Here is a 23280-nt window from a genome sequence, read left to right on the forward strand (position 1 = left end):
AGCTACAGCAATCACTGCGACGAGGTTGAATCAATTTGTGCTAAATATCCTAATACTAAACTACTTCTAGTTGGTGATTACAATCTGCCACATTATGATTGGTGTAATATGAATTCTGTCAATTCTTGTTCTAATGTTAATATTCGTGTTATTAGAGATATGGCACTGTTCTTAGGTCTAACACAGTGTAATAATGTTCTTAATATAGGAGGTCGTACGTTGGATTTGGCACTGTCAAATGTGTCTGACATCTGTGTTGTGAGAAGTACCGAAATTCTATTACCTGTCGATGTTTACCATCCACCACTAGAAATATGCATGTCCAATCTTAAACCAATTCCTATCGTAAAAAAGGTAGTAGAAACTCGAAATTTCAAAAAAGCTGACTATGTTAAAATTTCAAATTTCCTTAAACAGACTGACTGGTCATTCTTTGATAGCGACGATGATATTAATGTACACCTTAAAAATTTTTACTTCATCGTTAATTCTGCAATTGAACAATTTGTTCCTTTAACGACTTACAGAGAAACTCTATACCCAAAATGGTTCTCAAAAGACCTGATAGACTTAATTTACCTCAAAAAATTATCTCATAAGAGATTCAAACAAAGTCGCCTGGCCATCGATTATACTGCGTTTCAAAAATTGAGGGCAGAGTGCAATAAGCTCTCCGCAAAATGTTACAAAAATTACATTAGTGATGTCGAAGGCTCTATCATGGACGACTCAAATTTCTTTTGGAAATATGTTAAATCCCAAAAAGAAAATGGTACTTACATACCTAGTAGTGTGTCATTCGATTCTAAATTATCCCAAAATCTTCAGGAAACTGTTAATCTTTTTGCTGATTTTTTTAGCGGCGTTTACATTAATGCTAGTGAAGACAGCAATATTTCGTGCTTTGATTTGGTTGAAACTCTTGATATATCTGACTGTAATGTAACCATAGACGATATTATATCTAAGCTGAAGAGTCTTGATTCCCGAAAATCCGCAGGACCTGATAATGTTCCGCCCAGGTTTTTAGTAAATTGTATGCATACATTGTCATATCCTATTCATAAGTTATTTACAAAGTCACTCTCATCAGGTGTATTCCCGGACCTTTGGAAGTTTAGTCTTTTAACGCCCATTTTCAAAAAAGGTAATAAGAGCGAAGTAACAAATTATAGGCCAATATGTATAATGTCTACTTTACCCAAACTTTTTGAAAGCCTAGTACTAGATAAGTTGATATCCCGAATCAATCGAACCATCTCTCCCCTTCAACATGGATTCATTAAAGGTAGATCTACTCTTACCAATTTGATATTGTACACGAATGATATTGTTAATGCCCTTAATGCATCACATCAAACTGATTCCATATATACTGACTTCAGTAAGGCATTTGATAAAGTAAACCACAAAATATTATTACGTAAACTAAAATTGTTGGGAATAAGAGGGAGCATGTTGGAATGGTTTAAGAGTTATCTATTAGGAAGGTACTTAGCAGTCAAGATAGATTCGTTTACTTCTTATACATTTGCTGCCTCGAGCGGAGTACCACAGGGATCTCACTTGGGCCCAATATTATTTTGTTTGTTTATCAATGATATTGTTAATATTTTTACTAATGTTAAAGTCCTGTTATTTGCCGACGATCTGAAGATATACAGAATAATCAAAGACGATGACGATCGCGCAATTTTGCAGTTGAACCTTAATAAACTATGTGCGTGGTGTTCTGTCAATGATTTGCAACTAAATTTAGGTAAATGCCAGATTATCAGTTTTTACAAAGGCAAAAATCCACTTAATTTTTCCTATTTTATGAATGGTGCTAATCTTCTTCGTGTATCACAGATTCGTGATCTTGGTGTTATATTCCACGAGAGTCTACAGTTTAACGAACACATCGATGAAATAACAAGCGATGCGATGAGAATACTAGGTTTTATTTTGAGAATGGGAGCAAATTTTAAAAGTATGTCAACATTAAAACATCTGTATTGCTCGTTAGTACGAAGCAAATTAGAATACAATTCCACCGTATGGTCACCGTACTACAAGGTCCATTCTCAATCATTAGAAAAGGTACAAAATAAATTCCTTCGGTACATTAATTTTAAAATGAAAATTCCAATCGAATTTATAAATTACAATAACTTGCTTGCTGAAACTAAACTTCTTAAATTATCTGATAGAAGAGTGTTAATTGATTTGCTATTTTTATTCAAAATTATTAAATCTTTAATTGACAGCCCTAATTTGTTGGAACTTATTTGCATTAATGTTCCTGCTAGGCAAACTCGCAGTAAAGATACTTTTAAATTTAACAAGAACCTCAACACTAATATTATTCTATTTTTTCACCAATTCCTAGAATTCACAACCTTGCGAATAAATACTGTGAACTTATAGATATGTTTGGTTTTGACAATTTTGTGAGCTTTAAAAGGCAACTTATTTCGATTCTATCGGCTAATAATTAACTTTTATAGCTTTAATAATTTTATTACATCTTCTCCCATTCGAAACCTTTCAAGTAAATTATATCCATATTTGTTTGTTTTTTATTTGCTCTACTATACACTTATAATTGTATGCATATACCTACTAACTACTTTTTATACATAACACTATGTTCCATCTCAGATCTTATTATTTCTTATTCATGTCGATATTGCTAAATTCTATTAGTTTTTGCTTTTTACAGGTGCAACTCTTATTTTGTTATTTTTTTTTTTTTTTTTTTTTTTTTTTTAAATCTCTGTTATAATGTTCTTTACCTCACGAGTAAGTTACACTCTAATTTATATTGGTTTATCGATTTGTTAAACTCACAATTAATACTGGGTTTAAACACACCCACTTACTTACTTTTTATGTTGAACTTTCTTTTACTTACTATTTCATGCTTGGGTATATTTTATATTGAATCCATCTTATTAGTGTTTTGCTAATTTGCACAAAATTTTATTATATGTGTTGCTTTCTTACAATTAACTCCATTTATCTTCTTATGTTCAATTATTGTAATCAATGTAAATGTATATTTTCATGTAAAAGCCCATTAGGGCGTAAATAAAATAATAAATAAATAAATAAACCAACAAATAGCTGTAATTTTCTGTTTTTGTTTCTTGTGTTTGTATGACTTGTTACATAGCTTTTATCAAATGTAATTTTATTCTTATTTTTTATGTTTGAAAGTATTTGTCAAATTAAAATTATACTACCAACCATGTAAAAGCCCTCTGGGCGTTAAATAAATAAATAATATGTTCGATAAAAGGCTCAAATGGAGTGGTTCAAAGCGTTTATATGGTAAAATGCATCTATTATTAATTGTTGACGAATCTGCTCGAATTTTGAAATTCGAGTTCACTGAACCAGACATACAAACACTCACAGAATAACAGACCCACAACCGAAATTAGTTTGATTAAATATACGGTCGATGATAACTTTTAAATACAATATCTTATTTTTCTAATTTACACATTTTCACGTATGTCCTGAAGAGCGACAAATCAAAGATATGTATTTCTAGATAGGAATGACCTACATAATCTATGGAATTATCGTCATTGTCAATCATTCACTTGTAACACACTGTTCATTGTCGTGTAGCTATATTTTTGTAATTTTGACGAGAAAGCCAAATTTTTCTACCCTAAGTAAAAATCTTCATAATGACTAAAAGAAAATGTGTTGCCCATACCAAACACAGCACCATGTGAGCCAAGACTGGGCGGGTGAGGGCGGTCTACACGTAAGCACACAACACACAAGTACACACCACACAAGTACACAGCACACAAGTACACACCACACAAGTACACACCACACTAGTACACAGCCTAGCGCCAAGCAGCTTAGCCTTTTGATAACACCTCCCTTTGTGGCCTTGCTCATAATTAAAAATATATCTTTTCATTATTTTAATTACGACGCCCTCACGGGTATGAGTTATTTTCCGCGCCTTAGTTTTGCGTTGAATGTAAGGAAATTTGGAGTCGTTTTAATGGGAAGGCTTTCGCCTTTAATGTAATTTTTTGGTTTTTGTCCTGTGTACCGTGGGCCAATTTGGGTTTATCAAGTTTCCGAAAGCGATAACGTTACGTTAATTAATTAAAGAAACTTACTTACTTTTCATACAATTATGTATGAGGTTTTTAATGTGTCGTCAGACGTCTAGTCTTAGAGTTGTACTACCTGGAGTGAGTGGGAACATGTAACTCACAATTATTGTAAAATATTAGTAATAGAGAACGGAAAATTTGGGAATGGTTCGAAAAACACCTGACTTTTAAGATATAGGCTATAATCATTGACGGTTCGTGACTTTTCACTGTGCTAAAAATAGTTTATATTGAAAATAATATATATCAACGCGGTATCAAGCTATAGTACAAGCGAGAAACTGGTGAATCTACATCACGTAGAGAACCAAAAAAACTATTTTTTTGATCTTTCGATTTCTTCCTCATTTGCATTTTTTCGTTTACCAACTTTTGGAGCCTGGTCTTCGCTTCTAAGTATTTTAAAAGACATTGTACAGCTGATGTATCAACCCACAAGAGATCGATTTTTGAAGTGAAACTTCTTTACGCGCGTCATGCAATTTCGAGGACCGGAGTAAAACCGACTCATGACCGAAACGAAAATGCGGGTACCCCCACCACCGATTAAAGTTCATTTGATCTAGTCAAAGTTTTGAAGTAACATATAAATGCTTCTTAGCTCATCCCGACAACTGGCGTTGGTGGTGTAATGGTCAGCATAGTTGCCTTCCAAGCAGTTGATCCGAGTTCGATTCTCGGCCATCGCACATTATTTTTTTGTTTTTAACGCCTTTTTCATTCAATATCTTATTTTTTAGTAGGTCAGAACATTTTTTAAAAGAAAATAATATTGCAAAATAATAAAAACACTTATCTCACTGTGATAAAACATTACTCCGCTAGAGCGCGCTTTGCGTTATTGTGTTGGATTAAAATTATTATCTAATCCGTATATTATGATAATTGTATTACATTTATTTAATTAATTTATTTATTTTGATAATATGTAATAATTTACAGAAAAAAAAATTAAAACTATCTCCCTCTGATAAAATATCCGTTCGCTAGAGCGCACTACGCGATCTTGTGTGGGATTCTATTTCTGTACATTGTACATTATTTTTAAAAATATATTATATTTTGGGTGTGATGTAGGTAACATTATAAAACATAACAAGCTCTCATATTTTCAGAACCTACATAATATAATCAATTTATGCGGCTTTGCTTACAGTTGGTGCTCAGCGTGGTTGGCTTTCAATCAGTTAAGCGAGGTTCGATTCTTGGCTGTGGCATTTTTGAAGTGAAACCTTGTTGAGGTGGGGGAGCCGCTCACGAACGTTCTCTCTCTTCTCTTCTTTCCTCTCTCTCAGACACCAGCGAACTGCGCCACGCCAAGCATCAGCTGAAACTAGAAGTTTCACTTCTGTCTTGCGTAGGCTTGACACACCCACTTTTTTTTTTCAATTTGCATAAAAAATTCCAACTTCGAACTCGAATTACTAGAAAACAAAAGAGTTGTAAATAGTCGAGAAAATGATATAGAGTTGTGCTAAAACAATCGACTAATATTTTCCGGATACCGATATATATATAAAAAAAAAAAATTGTATGAAGATATTAAGGATTTGTTTAATTAGATCGAAAAAAAACCTTTTTTTCGCTACAACAACATCAATTACGTCGTTTTTAAAATCTCAGCTCTTAGTTCTCTAGTAGACTAAGAAGCAGTCCAATTACATCTGTTACCAACCAAATATTGGCGAGTGCTAAAATAAATAAAATATTTTGTAATGTTTTCAGTATTCGAACGTACCCTTTCTCTATTTATACCAACATTGTGGTTCCACGGTTGATTCTTTTTACAATCGACTATCTTCAATCCCATTGTCTTTAATAAATAATTCGTAATAATTACAATCAATGTCTCCGAAATACAAAACTACGTAGACGAAACTTGTGATAGTTCAAAGTTCTGACGATTAGCTTAGGGTTAATCCATGCAAAGGGTTCAGCATTGGAAGGTCGAAGAAACCAAAGCGCATACCAGATAATAAGTTCTGAGTGTCAGGCCCTAAAGCTTAGAATAAATAGCCACAACACGATGAAGTGTTTGAGGGCATTATTAAGATTAACTTAAGGGCCATAAAAAATATTGTAAAATAAAACTTTTTAGGTTCATCTACACATAGCGACGTGCATGCGCAATCAGTTTGTGCAAAAGTCCCAATTAAGTACCAATTATTTGTAGTGAATTCAAGCCATTTGCGCATTACACAATTTTGCTGTGTTTACGCATTTTCTTAGTTGTGTATATTAAAGCAAATTCATTTGTGCAATAATGTCCATGCAAGCCGTTTAAATTAGAGTTTGTGCAAGTCTGAGCATGTAAATAATAAATAAAAATTGTCTTAAGAAATACAAATAACATTCATTTCATTTATAAATTATGGTTATTCATTTTTTTTATGAAAAATATTTATCACATTTTATTTTAAACATGTTTTTTAATGAAATATATTTCTTTGTTTCAGGTATGTTCCATGGCCTTATTTCTACCACCTGAAAATATCAACAAACTTTAATATGAAGGTAAGTGCGTACCCATTCAAAATATGATATTCAGGTTAGAACAAAGCTTTTTACCTGTCCGGTTTTAACCAATCATCTAACAGTGTTTTTAATTATTATGTTACAATATAATTCTATGGATTCCATAGAATTCAACAAAGTGTTGACAGTTTCGTTGATTAATATTTAAACTATAAATGTTTGTCCGGAAATTCGTTGTGTGTTGAGTGTTTTCCTTTGATATGTATATCAAAATCAGGTGCCACGCTGTAATACACGCTATGCCTTTGTAAAATATATCAATTTATGGAATGGTAGATATACGCTTCTGAATAAATTATATTCAAATATCGTTTTTGTTATAAACACCTCGTTTAATCTTTGTGACCAGATCTTTACAGGCAGTAGGGTACTTCAAGTACATGTAGCCACACATTCTGAATAAGTTCTATTATAAATACAAAACAGTTTTTTTTTTCAAACATTTATTTTATGTAAGTATTGGGAAAAAATTCGGTTTACGGGCGAAATTCCTAAAAAATAAAACTAGTTATTTTTATACTAACTTTGGGCCGGGGAATCCGAATCTGGAAGAATTAGGTTGCGGCAAGCAATATTAACTGAATTACACGACTTTAAAATTTCGACGCACAAACAATTTAACTGGCCATTTTGAACGCTTTCTGACAATAAAACTAGTTATCTTTACACATCTTTATACTAACTTTGGGCCGGGGAATCCGAATCCGAAAGAATTAGACGACTTAAAATTTTTAGATGCAAACAATATACAACGCCATTTTCGATGCGCTTTTGACAATAAATCCATAGAAAAATAACCAAAGATATTACATACAGTGTTACCAACTCTCAAAAATATTTATCCCTAAAGCGCCTACTCGCGTCAAGGCAAGAAAACATCCCAGTTTTCAAGTAGTTTAGCAGCTGCGCTAGGTTTGTGTAACATGGTTTGTGATAGAAAAGAAAGTGCCCCCTTCGTAGCGCCTACTCGCGTCAAGGCAAGAAAACATCCCAGTTTTCAAGTAGTTTAGCGGCTACGCTAGGTTTGTGTAACATGGTTTGTGATAGAAAAGAAAGTGCCCCCTTCGTAGCGCCTACTCGCGTCAAGGCAATAAAACATCCCAGTTTTCAAGTAGTTTAGCGGCTACGCTAGGTTTGTGTAACATGGTTTGTGATACAAAAGTGAATAAAATGTATCTGAATACTTTACGTAAATGAATTAATGTTAGCAAAATTAAAATATAAAATGCATATTTTTTCGTCTCCCCCGACATAAAAACTCACCTTTCGTGATAATAAACCTAAATCTAACTGTTTGAATAAGAAATATTACTGAAATTATAAACATGTTTTTTTACGTTATTGATATTATTGCTTACTAGCAACACTTAATTTTATATGGTGATATATCTTTGGTTATTTTTCTATGGATTTTATTGTCAACAACGTGTCGAAAATGGCGTATTGTATTTTGTTCTGCATCGAAAATTTTTAAGTCGTGTATTTCAGTTTATATTGCTTGCCCCAACCTAATTCTTTCGGATTCGGATTCCCCGGCCCAAAGTTAGTATAAAGATGTATAAAGATAACTAGTTTTATTGTCAGAAAACGTTCAAAATGGCCAGTTAAATTGTTTGTGCGTCGAAATTTTAAAGTCGTGTAATTCAGTTAATATTGCTTGCCGCAACCTAATTCTTCCAGATTCGGATTCCCCGGCCCAAAGTTAGTATAAAAATAACTAGTTTTTAATTTTTTAGGAATTTCGCCCATAAACCAAAGTTTACCCAAGTATTGGATGCATTATTACACAGTTTATATAAAAAACGGTTAAAAACGGCATTTCTATGATTTTGATTTACCTAAGTAATATAAATAAATAGATATTTGAATAAATTTCACTTTTTATTTACATCTATCTGTAGCTAGCCGCATTGCTGTGGCTCAGTCTGTCTGTGCAGATAGAGAAACAATAGAGCGTGTTGCTTTTACGTCCAACAGATTGCGCTGTTTAAAAATAAAAGCATTTTTTACTTCATCTGACATCTATATAATATAAGTATATAAAAGCACACGCGTATTCGAATGCAACGTTGAGTCAAAATTTCAAAGCAATCGGTGAAGAATTTTCGGAGATTAAGATTTTGAACAAACGAACATTTACATTTTTATTTTTATAGATGATATCAAAATCGACTTCCTTTGAAAAGTTGAAATTTCATTTCACATTTTTCTCTTACACCTGTTTTCGATTTTCGTTTTTGGTGTTAAATTTGTTCATTTCTTTCATAAATACAACCTCCCTCTCCTTCTACAATCCCAAAAGTTTCTTTGAAGGCAAAGCACTACGAATTATGAAACACCGTGTGTTTTTGTTTTGAAAATTTGATCTTAGATGATTTAATTAAATTTGTAAAAACAACTAGGCCTTTGATAAACGGATCATTTTTATAAGCTCAGAAAAAAATAAAGTATAAAGCCTGTAAAAACTTCTTTAAAGTTGATAATTAATATCTCCTTCTTGCGAACCCCTTTTCTTTTACTATTTTACTGTATAATGTGGCGAATAAAGTTCTTTAGAAAATGATCGTAAAATATTTAAATATTTGTGCCTGAACTTCGCAAAATTAAATAAAACACTTTTGTGTGATGTTTTTTTTGGTACAAATCAAATCGGGCGGCTGGTGTTAAGCGAGAATTTAAACATTATGGCTATCTTTCTTACTTTTCTTTTCATTACTCATATATAATATTATGAAGTTTAAATCATGTTCTACATTTGTGCAACGTATCTGTACTATTGTACTACAGAGTGTCTACATAACACTTTGATACGTAACTTACCTCAAATGACTACATTGTATCTATATAATATTATGATGAACATGTCAACACAGCTTCTAACTTCTAACCTAATAATGTAAAATACTGCCACCATGGGTGGAACTACAGTGGAGACTCCCAAGGAGGATATTGTGTTTCCACCTATGACGGCAGAACAACACCCATGCGAACACCTCAGCACAGGTTCGCCTAGTGAGGTGTTCACAGAACACCTCACTAGGCGAACCTAAGCTTCAATCATGTATATAATATAGCATATCAAATTTTGTTCTACTACCATGTTTTATATATGGAACATCTATCTGTATTGCTTGCACCCAATGTCAATATGTTTACCTATAATCTGTATGTATAAGTGAATAGATAAATAAATAAAATCTCATGTTAACCATTATTGTTGTCGGCCTGAATCCAAATGTTTATACGACTCGGTGCATCGCCTTAACATCAATGATTTCTGGTGAAATCCTTGTGATTTTAAAAAGTATTAACGGAATCAAATTCTTCCACCTTTCTACCTATTACAACAAAATGAATTAATCTCGAATCCCCTGCTACTCTTTCTCTATTCCTAGAAATGACGACACTATCTTACCAGTAGCAAGCTATCTACCTGGGTAGGCAGTTAGCCACCAGCGCTTGTACATTATTGCTTTCTTCACCATGGCAACACACAACAGGTGAATGAAAAATCGATATTTTTCCACTCCTACCAAATAAACTTCTGCGTTTCTGTAAATGTGGGTGTTTGAATTTATACTATCTGATCCAGTTTTAACCTCCCAACGAAAAGTCTATTACTGTAGGCAAACTCATATCTTGTTTATTATTAGTAAATATTAGTTATTGTAGATATAAATTGTTAAGCTTATATCTTTGATATAAATTGATACCTAATTCTAGAATTGATAAGCTTCCGGATTCCACAACGTAATACTAGAAGTCAGAATTTATTTCAGTGCAAAAATTCTGGGACTAACTACCATACGTATTCCTCATTGCACAGAATACTAATGGAGGGTTATAATATAATTCAATTTATCACTTAAAAATACTATCTTCGGATTAAATAAACATAATAAGTATGATTTTGGTGGTTTCGATTCCGGTGGAAAGAAAAAATACTAAACTATCATTATGTATTCCTCTTTGACCAGAATACTAATGGAGGAAAACAATTATACCAAGTCAGTGGACATCTTAAATTTATCTTTAAACAAATATAAAATGTTGTTAATAAAGCGATTCAATTATGTACCATAAATAATGTATATTTCTTCATTTCATATTCATATGTAAAAGCCCAGAAAAATGGCGTTAATTAATAAATAAATAATTCCGAATCGTAAAAGTTACTATCTATGATTAAACTCTATTTTAAATTGAGTCGTCGACTTCCTAAAACACGGTCTTGAATTTTTCTAAAATATGTAGATGTCATGAAAAACTATTTGGAACACTTTGAATATAAAACAAATATACATTTCATGCTAAATGTCACCATAATTATACATTATTCTTTCGATATTTAGCGAAAAATATTTATAAGTTAATTATTAAGTACCTTTTGTGAATGTATTGGAACAAGCAGAAATTTCCAGAGCGGGTTTTGCAAGTCGACAACTCGATTTTATTTTATATTATTACTTCATTATATCTATCATGCTAGGTAAAAAGAATACAAGCTAAAGACAACAACTTTTAGAAGAGCGATTTAAAATTTATGAACAGTGAGTAATTCTATTGGTGATTGAGCAACAAATTGATTGTAAAATATTTTGAGATTTTATTTTTATTTTTATTCCAATTGTCACAAAAATTAAAAAATCTAAAATTATTTTATTTTTCACTTATTTTCTTTCCCTAGTTATAAATACTAATGTAATGATATGTATTTTGTATTGCAATATCCTAGTCGCATCATAAGATTATTTAACTGATAATCAAGGGGAAGATTAATGGAAAACGTCCTAGGGGATGATGCTGCATTTTATCATCGAAATCTTTGTGACTAGTACAAATGCAGTCACGCTTTCCAGACTGCAGCCTGCAAGGTGAAGATTGCACTGATAATATCAATCTTTTGATAAGAGAGGACGCCATTAGAGGAACTTACATGAATACAAACAACCAATGGAGAATTTTGCAAAGGTTCATGGATTATACTATTAAAACTCAATAAATATATTTTAAAAAGCTTGTATAGCGTATTTCGTGGTTGTCCACCGATAACAAATGGATCAATGATGCTTGTTATTCGGAGAAAATCCCTTTCAATACCAATAGAAAAACAAAGCATTCCCACCTGATAATCTATCCTAAAGATTGTCATTCGTTTGGCTAAAGAATGCATTGTTTGAAAACATTATTTGACGAAACAAATATTTGATTTAATCCTGTACAAAAGATAAATTGATATAATCACTCAAAAATATAACCCCGCTATAAGGGTGCCCTTGTCACTAGGGTGAATCATTATTTAGGTGGAAGGGAAATCTGGGAAATAAATTATCACTTTTTTGAAAATTCGAATAGCTGTTCAGTTCAAAAGTTAGTAGGTAAACCGTCAACCGAAAACGTAACCTCGGCCGTTTGGCTATAAACAAAAAAAACTAGCATCGAAACAAATCTTTTATTACGTGCTTTCTAAAACCACAGCTTTCCACATTTTTTCGATACATAGTTGTCATTTCAATTCAAGCACATGCCAAAGCGTTTCACCAATTTGAAATTCCTTCTGCGTAAAATTCGGCTGCCTCGAAATGTCACAGCGTTTTGAAGATCTTCGTCCCCTAGCCAGATGGAAATAATTCCTGGTCGGACTTGATATCATTCCAACGGGGAATGATTTCCATATATTCACACACACGAATATGTGGCTTCGATACATATTAGCTATTAGTTATTGTACGAATACTCTGACAAGTTGGCTTCATTCCTTGTCAGTCGTATTTTAAACAAAAGGAATTTCAAATTGGTGAAACCCTAAGACGTGTGCTTGAATTTGAATGGCAAATACGTTGAATAGGGGTGGAAAGTTATAGTATTAAAAAGGTACCTAATAAAATATTTGCACATATGTAGGTTTTATTCATAGCCAAACAATGGGTACTTTCGGTACCGGCCTCGTATTTTGATTAAAAATGTATCTCTTTGACCCTGCTGGTAGAATTCAAAGCTTTCTGATTGAAGATAGTCGTCACTACCCTACATATGCGGGGAGTTTTTACTTTGATTTCGGGCGCCGGGAGATCGGACCCGGAATTCTGAAGCGTCGGCAACCCTACCTCCCTACCCCTCTACCTGTCAGTCAAGGCTTTCGAGTGCCTACAGAATAATGGCCGCCGGAAATGTGAGAATCAGATACTAAGCAAACGCAACCTTTTTATCAGAGACAATAAGGAAATGCATTTAAAATTGCCCTTAAAAAACAACTCGTAAAAAACAAAGTTTTTTATTATAATGCATTTTAAAATGTATTTTAAAACTATAAAAATAAAATTTAAAAAAGACTTGACTGTGGATTGAACCTTACTTCTCAGGAACCTCACTAAATTATCACCAAAAGTTGATAAAATGTATTGTCATTGACAACAAGTCTCTCTGCAGAGTTTCAGCTGGATCGCATTTCGGGAAAGGGGTTACTTTCTGCTACCCAAATTTGGATTCATTCATTACCGAAAATAAAAGTGAAATTCAAATGGATGTATTTAAAAATTAATAAAGCTTGTTATTTTTATATGTTTGTGTATAAACTAGTAGATCTGTGAACAGTTGACCTTGCGTCCAAAAATGAATTTTACTAATTTTTTCATATTTAATTAATCAAAACCAAAATTTCTTCTGTAATCAAAGGATTTGTAAGTATGTACTTAAATAACTGCCTACTTTATTTTATGTAATATTTAAAAAAAAATTCAAGTAAGGAATAATAATTAATCTACATAATAATTAATTAGATATAAAACTTTCTTGAGGCAAGTAGTATAATATTGAATAAATGCGAATAAGAAAATAATAAGGTAATAAAAAAGTCCAAATAAAGACATCGATTTCATATTGAAATATATTCTTTAATGAACCATTAAAACGGCCCCCATCTTGAACCGGAAACGGAACGTAGAAACAAATTTACAGCCAACGAAATGCAAAACGGTCGAGTCAAAACAGGACTTCGTTACACTCCGTCAATGAGATTGACTTAAAAGGGATAACGATTTTTCATAGACCTTTTCTTTCCTAGATGTGATATTATTATATTTTTGAAATACGGGGTTTTCAGTTTGTTTATAACAGTATTCATATTAAATTCGCCTATTCAAATGCCTCTATAACAACTCCTTCTCGGAAACATACTTTGCTCTTTCAGTGTTTCTGAGTTACTTGATTATTTCGTCGAACCAGCAAGGTTTCGTACCCTATTGAGTATGACTCTTGCGCGGTAGAAGTTGCTATAGGCCCAATGACTCCCAGAAGTATGACTCTTGGGCGGTAGAAGATGCCGTCGGCCTACCTACTCCCGGAAGTATGACTCTTGTGCGGTAGAAGATACCGTAGGCCCACCAACTCCCGGAAGTATGACTCTTGTACGGTAGAAGATCTCGTAAGCACACTGACTCCCGAAAGTATGACACTTGTACGGTGTGCACTCTTGCCAGTCACGCAAGTCTCATAGCCATGAGGTGCGGCGTCTTGATTTACGTCTGCCATAATCTTCCTCAAAATTACCAGTTTAGTCATCTAGTATCTGCCACTTCTCTTAATATGACCAAGATATCAGTCTTTTTACAACTCAATTTGATCGATAAATCAATTTGTGAACGTTTATACCGCTATGCCATAATATTTTAACACACCCTTAAACATTTAAAACGTTCACAAACTTACAGAATTTAATTTAATTCAATTGCTCAAACCTGTTGAGAAACGCTGAATCATCGCATAAAACATGGAGCAGGAGAAACTAGGTTTGAATCGTCATTAGCTTTATACATATTTCCTTTGTTCGGACTTCTGGTTTGCTTGGTTTTCCCAATGGCAGCTCAACTTCAAATAATAATAGTGATGCTAACTCACCCACAACTATCGATTGAATGCTGTAACATTATGACTGGCTTTTTCCGCACCCATACACCTTCCTCTTTGTTTGGGGCCGTCTACCTTAGCGTGTGTTTTATATTATTTTTACTAGGAGTAAATCGTTGAGATACTTATAGGTACTTATTTGCAGGCGTATTTTTGGTGTAGTATCAGGCATGAATCATTTTGTATCTAACCAGAATAACTATTGAACTATTTGGGTATTTTGAGTGAAGGAAAATTGAAGAGGAAGAGAAAGGCCGGTGGAAAGACGTTTATACCAAAACTATCGTCAAAAGGAGACTCATTGCAATAAATATAATAAAATCTTACATATATCAATATTGAATGGTTTGGTAATACCCCGAAAGCCACAGAAAACTTTACAGGAGACGAAAAATACTAATATTTACTAATTAAATATTTTGAAAATAGCCGAGTGTTTAGAGGCGTTGTTCCTTTAAGACGGAGATCCTGGGTTCGATTCCCAGTATCTTTTTCTGTTTCATGTTTTATTAATTTTTCAAAATTTTGATGTAAAATATTTCTATTCATTTTCATTAATTTTGTTTTTAAAAATGATTAATTAAATCAACAAAAATTACGTTACCATGTTGTACCCTGAAGACTATTCTGTACGAAAACCATTGAAAGGCAACATTCCCAATAAATTTGGCTTACTTTACCAAAACACAGACTTTATTGTTACGTAGAAATTTTGTTTTAATGGTGTCTGAAGCAATAAAAATATTATAAGTACACAAAATTTGTTATAATTTAAGTGAAAGTGGAATGCAAAAAAGCAATTAACTTTTTATAACCCATTTATAAATAAAGTAAAAATTTTGTCTTTTTTCTGTCAATTTGACACTGCAGGTTTATTAATCAGTATATATCTCCAAATCACTACGTAAGTTTCAACTTTCTTTCTTTTCCAATCTGTGTGATTGACGGAAGCGACCGTAATTTCTCATTAATTCCACTATTTTTCTAACTGTCTTCTTCTCTGTAACGTAATTATCGTGTGGAATTTTATCATGCATTTTTTGTTCACGCTTTGGGTCAAATTTGAACCGAGATTTCGATCGATTTGATTTCTGAAAGCGTCCGTCAAGCCTTTGTTTATTTTTAAAGGTGTTTCTCTTGTAAACTATCCTAATGCATGAATTTCAACCACCCACGAGTACACCACATCTCCCCACCTGCCGATACATCAATCCGCAGTCAAATATTTTCTGTGGAATTTTCCTCCGTAGCCGGGCGAGAATTTCACGAAACGCTTTGGGAGAATTCCACTAACCGAGTTCGGTTGGAGCCGATAAATTCACATCCCGGCGCAGCCCGGGCATAATAGCCCGAATATACATGGATTTGGAACGTGACTCATTATCCTGCCGGGATTCGGAATGGAGGGATTCTCATTGGATCTCAATGAAGAGATAAGTCGTAGAAGTGTATTTTGGGCGTGTTGAACAAATATCTAAATTCTTTCTTGACAACCTCCGTGGCCGGCCAGTTAAATCCTTTGCCAATTGAAACCAATATAGAATGATTTTCACTGACTTGGTGTTTTTATTTAAAATTCTAAATGATGCATTTGCTAGTCCATAATTGCACTACGTAATACTAAAAGTCGGGATTTAATTCAATGCAGTATTTCTGGGACTAACTACTATATGTAAGCTTAATTGTCCAGAATACTTAGGAGGAAAATAATATAGTGATATCTTTAATTTATCACTTCACGAATTCAAAGGAGACATTTTAGTTATGTAATAAAAAAAATAAAAAATAAAATAAAAATAATAATATCACCTTTCAAAAAAAAATTAATATCACCTTTCAAATGTTATAACTTCAATTCATGTTACAACCAAAATTAACGTCACAATCCTCTTTTAAGTTTATATTTATTGTACTGTATTTATGTTAATTACTGATATAAACATGAAATAATTGTAAAATAACTCCTACGCCAAGCTCAAGAGCTAGCACTCTTCATTGGAGTAGAAATTCAATGACATAGGTATGTTTTTCACTATTACCTATTATTACCTAATTTTATGTACAATGTAACAATGTTATAAGTTAAACAATAAAAAATAAAAAATATTATATACTGTATAATTTTTACTATTCATTTCTAAAAGTCCCTAAGAATGGCGTTAATAAATATATAAATTAGGAATCTTGAAGTCGCGGCTTCGAATCCCAGCACGTGCGAATAAATCAAGTGTTAATTTGCAATTAATAAACAGAGAACGTTTTCGACACGTTCCAGAGTGGTAGATTCTCTCAGTTGAATGTTAACCATTCATAATCGTCGCGTTGACGTTTCTTGAAATGTCTTAAGCCGCTTGCTTTCTTAACCTTCTTCTTCCCCACCTCCCTTACTTTTCCACTTCCTTTATCGTCACAAGATTCCTTAATTTCGGGATGCCATAGTCCCGCTGGCTCTAGGCAGTTGGAACTTATGTGCGGAAATCACATTTAAAAAGAGCAGAAAAGCAATTTCATTAACTTGTCTGGTGCCTAGGAGTCAAAATGTTTGTGTATGCAAATTGACAACATCGTTTTTATTTCAAGTAAGAATAGATCACAGTTCTAAGGTTTTTATGTTCAGTGCATTGGATGTATTATCTGTGGATTTTCATTGGAATTGAAGAGCCTAGTGTTGGATCGTGTTGAATCGCGGTTGTATTATTTTTTCACTTTCTGCGCTGTACCCCTTTTCCTTGAGATTGAGGGCAATCGCTTTGATTTGTACCCTAAAGACAGGGGGGTGCCGTGCTTTTTTCCAGAATATATTAAATACACGTTACTGGCCTTACTTACTGGTTTCATACGGAGATTTTGGATTGACATTTAGATATAGGTAAACTCGTAGAACAAGCCTTAGTAATACACAATTTACCTTTCATTAAAAAAATTCCAAATTCGAATGAAAAATAAGCTCTCCGCACAACAGTCAGTTACTATGTCAAGACTTGTTTCAGTTATGACCAATTGAAGAAATGAATGGCGCCCGAAAAACACAATTCCAGACAACATAAAAAACTTTGCAAAATACTCATGCTTCCCGTTATTGCAACTTGCGGCTCTATTATAATTTATATTAATCCGACCGTACTAATAATGCAAAACCTATCTCAATAAATTCTTCAGACCATGATTTTTTCTCCCAGAACTTTTTCAATGGAACAATCAATATTTTTGATCAGAAAAATCCGTACAAAACTTATGTACTCAAACTATAAAATTGGCTACATTTAATTTGATCCGTAGACAAGTCTTGCACGCCCCTGTTACAGGTAGCTCTTTGAAAGTTTAGACAGCATTGTTTACTTTACTCGTTTTAAGTGTAAGCCTGTGTACGGTAAAAAATGTGGCAAATATATATTATTCTGTCATGAATACAAATCATTCTGAGATCTACCTACACACGTCGAAATCGTAGCTTTTAAACACATAGGGGAAAACCACTTTTAGATTTTTGAAAATTGATCGTTTTTCACCGTTTTTTGACACCTTATTGATCGTTTTCACTTTTGACGTTCATTCCTTTAATTGATTACAAGTCATTTTTTTCGAAGAATCGATAGATATATTCGTAAAACTTGTTCCACTATTAGAACGGGATAAGCGATGCTCGTAGACCGGATTCGGTAATTTTAGTTGGAGTTTCTCCCAATGAGAGTTTGAAAAACAGTAAAACAGCAAAACCTATTTTTTCACTTCCTATCTCATCTAAATATAATGCATCAATGGAGTACAATTAAAACTTTTCTTTGTATCCCGATTATTTTTCTTTCATTTCATTTATCTTTGTATCCCTTTCTTATGGGAGTTTGGGTACCTATCCATCAAACTGACAATCTCCAATTTCATTTGTAATGATGTTGTATTGGATTAAGTCTGTTTCGTTTTATATTAATCATGATATTTTACACATTTTGGGATACGTTTAAATAAAGTATAACCTTCATGTTTATTTGTTCCTTCAATACACAATTTATTCACAGATATGAGATAACTTTAACAGTCCAACTAGGAAGGGACATTTTATCTCCTATTTTAGGACACTCAAATTGACAAATCCGCTTCATATTAAGTGCAAATAAAAAAAATAAAATAAAAATTAATTAAGCGTTCGGATGAGCGTCTCATGCAAACTTTTTTTTTTTAAATTTCCAACAAAATGGCAGTCGATTCACACTATGACATTACTTTTGCCCTACCTGCGTTAAAACAACAGACCGTCCCATACAAACTCTTCTATTATTCTGACACTTGACAGAGCCCGACTCAAGTATCTGGTTCTGGGCCATGTCTTCCTCGAGCGTCCCCGACTTCTGCTACCATTTACATTTGCGTCATTAATTTAATTCAATTCAATTCTGTTCATTATTAATTTATTTATTATTTAATTATTACACTCCTTTCTTTACTCATTCGCTCTACATACCCAAACTTACTCTCTCTCTCTCTCTCTCCTCTAGTAATATGAATCAATTTTAAGCTTTATTGGATTCTTATTTGGAGAGAAGAAAGTATTTATTTTGAAATCAGATATGAGCGCATCAGCAGACTGCTGCCTGTTCATTAAATAATAATAATAACATAATATGAATGAATACATATGTATGATAAATTATTATAAACAATAATTATTAGCCTAAAATACCTATATTAATTGAAAAAACTTTCTAGAAAATATAAATGCCGCCGACGGGAATCAAACCCGCAGCCTTCTGATTGACGGTCAGGTGCACTAGCCACTATGCTACGTCGGCTTATTTTTGAACCGCCAAATAAGCAAGTCAAAATATTTCACAAACAAATGATGATATAATACATCTCGACGCCACCTAGTAGGAGATTTAGTATTTAACAATGCCTTTCCTACAAAAATAAAAATTTAGTTCTTAATAATGTTTGACTAAAATACTAGTATTTATTGAATTATTCTAGTCTTCCTCCATCCTTATCCTTTCTAAAGCAAAATTACCCAATATCGAGTAGGTACCGTGGTGCAAATATTTCCCAACAATTATAAACGTGCTATGTTAATGAAATTATAATTAAAGTGCCAATATGCCTACACAGAGTACCGCATAATACAAGATTGGTTAGATAATTCTAGTTTACAAGTAAACCACTTTATACTATCTTCTTCCGACACGTCTAACACTCCTACTCTGCCATCTCCAGACATTATTATATTTCAGAGCGGCAGATAGATCGGTATAACGGATAAGGTATAGAATAGGAGATAGTAATAATATCGAATCTCGGCATGGGAAATTGTGACAGGTTTTGCCCGCGAGCGGGACGATACTTCTCCAACTTGGAAACAAAAAGATTGAAAAACCTTCTCGGATTCTGTATGCAAAAGATTTTACGGAACTTCTCAAACTGTTTTCTGAAACAAAATAAATAATAATTTTAAAAAATATAATCTTGAGAAAATGCACGTTTGTAAAACTTAACAGGCAAAAATATCGCCTCCGTGGACGAGGGGGGTAAGGTTTTCAACAACGAATTCGGAGGTCGCGGTTTCAAATCTTCACTTTCTGAAGTGAACGGTACTCACAGTATCGCCCTGGTGAAAGACCGCCATTCAGAATTAAAAGGTTGCTTGAAATGTTTGGTGACTAGATCTGAATAGCAAGGTACTTACCCAACTTCCTCTGCTCTATCTCCTCCCTACTGCATTCAGCCTCACCCCAATTGGGGATGCCATAGTCTCACTGGTTCCAGACGGTTGAGAGCAGTTGGGACTCTTGTGCGGTATTAACACAAAAATCACCACAAGGAGACACTATCGTTATTCAGAATCTAAACGGTGCTTAAAGTAATTTTAGTTATGTTTAGTGATCAGTAATGAACAGCAACGCACTTTGCAAAGATTAATTATAGCAACTTGGGTGTTACTTTTAGTATAGCCCTGGTGAGAAACTATCGCTGGTAAGATTCAAAACTTTCTTGAAGTGGCTTTGGTTGTACCTATTTAGTGTTCAGATCTGAATCGCTAGATTGTCAACCTTCACCTTTTAATTTTTTTTCTCCCCACTTGTTTCAGCCTCACAATATTTTGTCAGTGAAAATTTCATAGTTCCATTGGCTATGGTCAGATTTTTTACGGCATGCCTTAAAAACTTATAGTTTTTTTTTAAAAATAATGATAACCATATTTATTTGAATAGACAAGTCTCTGAACTTTGAACAAAACAATTATGTTGAAAATTCGTAGAAATGTTTTCAAACTGGGAAAGGGTCTGAAAAGTTGTAAAGTTACCTTAATTTCATAAATTTAAGGCATCGTAGTAAGCGTTCAATAAAATGAAGAGAAAGTAAGATATGTTAATACGAATGTTAGAGGGAGCCCGCTAATATTAATAAATATATATTTATTAATATTATTTTCTTTTTAACTTATTTTGAAGGTTATACAAATAAATTTAATATATCATTGAAGAAGAAGATAATGCAAATAAATCTAAACGAAACATGAAACAGAACAAGACACAGAAAAATAAAAAGATAACGGTTAATATAACTAGGAATTGAACCTAGGATCTCTTGTCGTACCAACCAACCAACTTGACCATTTTGTCCCAATGGTCCTGGAGAGAGATCCTGGGTTCGATTCCTAGTTGTGATCATTTATATTTCTGTGTCTTGTTCTGCTTCATGTTTCGTTCAGATTTATTAGTATCACTTCTTCTTCAATGATATATATAATTAATAGACGTTAGGGAAAAGATTTAACAAAAACTGACTTTTTTATATGAAACCGCACAAGAGTCCCAACTGATCCCAACCGTCTGAAACCAGTGAGAGTATGGCATCCCTACCCTAATCGGGGTATGTTGTGACGCTGAAGGTATTGAGGAGGGGAAGGAGATGAGAAAGAAAAAGATAGGGAAGTTCTTGGCTACTATGAAACGAAAAATGTGTAAAGAAAAAATCCTTTAAAGATTTTTTCATACCTATAACATGTTTAGTAAAAATACCAAATGTAATTTATTAATTTACCATTTTTTTCTATAAAAGGAATTTAATATAATTACTTATTCAATACGGCAAATGATTATCTTAAAAAATAACAATTGTTTTTTAAGAGTTTACAAACTTTTAGCCCAAGGGAAATCTGTAGATATTCGGAATGCAAGGTCTTGGGTTTGAGTATAATTTCATTAATTTTTATTATTGTACTCAACATTGAAACAGAATTATCTCTAATCTCTCAATGGTGTACAATCTGTTTATACGCTTAGTTCTTCTAAGCTATGCAACGGATTTTGAAAGGGTTTTCACTATAATTTATAAAACTTCTTCCGGAAGGTTTATGTTTTGTTATCAAGTCGTAAAAAAATTATATTTTCTGGCGCTTACATTGCTAACGCTGGATAAACCTTATGAGATACATCAACATAGTATATTGCAGAATTGTATCTCTTAAAAAAGCCTTACAACCTTAATTACACACCATTACCTTAACTCTAAACCGTTTATAAGTTCCCGAGCGAGCCAGATACACTTCAGCTAATAATCAAATCACGAGAAAAATATATTGTCAAGAAAAGGTATTAATTTAAAGTGAAAATATTTGTTAAGTTTTAATTTTTGTAAATTGTTTTTGTCATATGACAACATTGAAAAGTATTACCATATCCTTTTGTTTATCTATAATACAAAACGCTTTTTCATGAATATTTTTTTCCGTTTGTTTAATAAAACACATAAACGAGGCAAACAGAACAGGGTAGGAAAACAAATTCTATTGACCGAACGATGAACATAATGCCGACCAGGGTCCAACTTCAACTTTACACGGAAAGTTTGAGGAGCTCACGCTTTAGTTTCTCTGGAAGGGAGTCCTGTAATTTTTCGCAGCCCTGGGGCATTTCCATGGCGGAGTTTTAGTTTCGGGACCGCGGCCCTTGCCCGGTTTGCTCTGGCTACACTGGGCCCGTAGCCCTGAGGGCTTAACCGTACCCTGCGCCTCCCACCCCCCAATACCGGGTGGTTAAATATAGTTTATATTTTATTGTACAGGGTGTAACAGTATTTGAGAGGTTGACCGGAAACCTGACTTGCAGACCTTTTTGGTGAGAAATGTATTTTTTCGGGATGATTTTTTACGTACGGGTTTTTACGTACGTTTTTTACGTAATGTTACCCTTTCGATGTCAATCGTGTTTTTTTAGTGATTATTTCGTGGATACTTTGAGTTCAAATATTATTATTGGCTTATTTTTATGTACGAGGTTTAGCTCGTTTTCATATTTTTTTCGTTTTATTTGATACTTTAAAATCTTTTTTTATTGTGAATACTGTACAAATGTCACAACTATACAGAACCAGTGAGACTATGGCCTGCCCAATAAAGGGAATGAGTGGGGAAGAGGGGGAGATAGAAAAGAGCAAGTTAGCAAGTACCTGGCTATTCAGCTTTGGTCACTAAACACAGCTTTTTCCATTTCAATAAACTCTTCTGTTCTGAATAGTGGTCTTAGTCGAATACTTGGAGCAGTTGGATGAGTTTGTGTATATTTGGGAAGTATGTTTACGAGAGATGGGAAGGCTGATAGAGATATTGAAAGAAGGGTAAATGCAGGTAATTTCTTTAATGGAGGACTGAACACGGTTGGCGCTAGCAAGTATATGTCCAGAGAAGAGAAGCTCGTAGTCCACAATGGGGTGCTGG

At 33.3% G+C, this 23280-nt stretch overlaps 1 protein-coding gene and 1 non-coding gene across 4 annotated transcripts in view; one reads left to right on the forward strand and one right to left on the reverse strand.

Annotated features, from left to right (window-relative positions):
• Positions 1-23280, forward strand: part of LOC149410552 (fasciclin-3-like) — a 503655-nt gene that overhangs the window by 282432 nt on the left and 197943 nt on the right. The gene's annotated exons all lie outside the window — the stretch shown is intronic.
• On the reverse strand, positions 19288-19360 carry TRNAD-GUC (transfer RNA aspartic acid (anticodon GUC)). The gene has a single exon. It is a non-coding gene; the product is annotated as a tRNA-Asp (tRNA).

The sequence above is a fragment of the Hesperophylax consimilis genome, chromosome 27 (genome assembly GCF_061612785.1).
Source record: "Hesperophylax consimilis isolate HC1 chromosome 27, BYU_Hcon_1.0, whole genome shotgun sequence".
Lineage (NCBI taxonomy): Eukaryota > Metazoa > Arthropoda > Insecta > Trichoptera > Limnephilidae > Hesperophylax > Hesperophylax consimilis.